We start from the raw sequence: 2,556 nt of genomic DNA on the forward strand, positions 1-2,556 counted from the left end.
AAGGGAGCCTCTCTTTCTACTCACAGTTGCTTTTGGAAGTCATAGGGAGAGGAATTATGAGGTTCTTCTTCTTCCTGCTTGCTCTAGTACTCTGCTAAGCTCAGGTACATCCAAGCCTAGCTTTGTTCTTAGCTAGTCATGCTTCCATTGGGTGAGGTCACTCGCTTGCCTTGCCTCGGCTGCTTCCCTTTCCTGCTCAGATAGGGTACCTTGCTCCATCTTAAGCAACGTAAATTTTAATCTGGAGACCAATTCCCACCCTCTCTAGGAAAACTCCTAGCCAAGACCTTATCCCCTGAAAAAGGGTGCCTCTCAACCTAAACCCTAAGCGATTGAGTATCTTTTAACATTAAGGGGAACATGCCAACCTCTAAGCTAGTTCCCTGCATAGCTATCTGTCTCGTCCTCTTCTTCTTGATCCTTAAGACATTTCACTAGGGCTCTCCATCTTGACTTCATTATCTCAAAGTTCCTATTCATCTATTCTGGGACTTAAGATAGCTACTCTATCATGGTGCCCTAGTCCTAACGAGGCTGTAAGAGTTTGTCTAGCTTAGGTGGCTACTTACACCTTCTTAATGGTGTAAAGACTCAACCCCTAACTGTCTTATTTAACTTCTTATCATTACTTTTCTTTTTGAGGGGGAATCTGGTAACTCTAAATAGTGGCTATGTAACACCTCATGTTTAAATCAATTAACTTTCCTTGCGGAAGCATTTGGAATCACTTTTGAAGGTTACAATTGATGAAAAATCAAGTTTGAAAATTTTCATTTACGGGTTACTATTCATTGTCACCTTAAAATGTGACAAACTTCGAAAATTCATAACTAATTATAGAAAACTTGAAATTGAGTGATTCCAAGTTCTACAGAAAGATCTTTGGATAAAATTTTGAGGAAAAATAGTTTCTAAACTAATTGCCTTGAAATTCGAGCTCAATTTCCTTTGAAAAAGTTACTGTTCATTTGGTCATTTTCGGATTTTACTGTATTTTTGCCTAACTTTGGAAAGACATAACTTTCTGCTCAGTTATCAGAATCGGGCAAACTACCCCTCATTTTAAATAGAAATATAAGATCTCTTTGCTTGCCAAATCTTATGACCTAAATCACTCGTTGATAGGTCAAACTGGAGCTACAAACTCACTGCTCCAGGACTTACGTTTTATCCCTTAACATCTTTTTAATTCTTTTTATTTCTTTGGTGTACATAACATAGCCTTACTCTTTCCCGTTCCTGCTTATACACTTTCATTCATGCCATAAATATTATAATTAAATACATGGCATCATTGGCATCTATAACATAGTTCACAAAATAGTAGAATTATACATTTATCAACAGTCTCATCCATTAACAAGAATAATTCTCCGCTTACTTCTCCTTGCTTCTCATGCCATTATTGCCCATCATTGATAACCTAAATGGTTGGTTAGGGAGGGGTGAGATTCGGGGGAATCTCAGTAGCAAACACTACCCATAAGCATGCAAGACATAATGCACATGCATGACATGTTATAACATTAACACATGAATGCCATGGAAAGTAAGCTAAAGCTTTCATGCTTCCATAACATATTGCCAAGGCAAAACATAACATAAACTTGCAAACATAACTTTACAAACATTTCATCATAGCTTAGTCACATCATGGCAACACAATCACATCATGCAAGCATACATATCAAGCACACAGTATAGGTAAGTTCACTACCTTGTAACATGGCTTTCCCCTTGCTTTTCCTTTGATTCCTTGTCTTTCCAACCATGTGGACATTCGGTCAACATCACCAAACATCCTCTTGGATGTTCCAAAGGTCCTAAACATAGTCACATTGATCATACAATCCATTAGGACCACTAGATTACATAAAGTTCAAGACTAGCTTCTTGAACCTCAACCCTTTCTCTTCCTTTTAGGGTTTTCTTTCTAGCTTTTCTAATATAAATCTCATCATTTCCCATCCTTAAGATCCATTTCTTATCAATTAGGACCACTTTAGATGGCCTTAGATTCAAGAATATCAAATGTGGAAATTATGCTTCGCGGGTACTGTTCACGCAGAATTTCCAGAATTTTTGCTCAATATTGAAAATTCATAATTAATTCTAGAAAAATCGAAATTGAGTGGTTCCAAGTCTCACTGAAAGGTCCTTAAGTTAAATTTAAGGGAAAAATAGTTTCAGGAACCAATTCTATGCCAAACAGCACCGGAATTGTACGGAACTCGAAACTCTTCCAAAAGTTCAATACTGTTTCCAGATTTCAAACTCTAACTTTGAAAAATCACCATAAATCGTACACATATCCAAATAAAGTGTTCTACCTATGGATTTAAAGCTCACAGAGTGTACTTTAAGCATGCAAAATTTCAAAATCAGATACGCACAGTAACTAGTCCGAAATAGGCATAAAATCAGGTGCTATAACCATCACATACCTTGATCTTGAAGCTTGAACTTAGGTGGACTTTCTCTCACTAAAAAATGGCTCTTTCTCTCTCTAGATTTGATTTTGCAAGAGTTTTCCCTCTTGAAATGGGCTTGCACGAA

This window comes from Neltuma alba, unplaced genomic scaffold (genome assembly GCF_004799145.2).
Source record: "Neltuma alba isolate B1F8T4 unplaced genomic scaffold, ASM479914v2 tig00010455_pilon, whole genome shotgun sequence".
Classification (NCBI taxonomy): Eukaryota; Viridiplantae; Streptophyta; class Magnoliopsida; order Fabales; family Fabaceae; genus Neltuma; species Neltuma alba.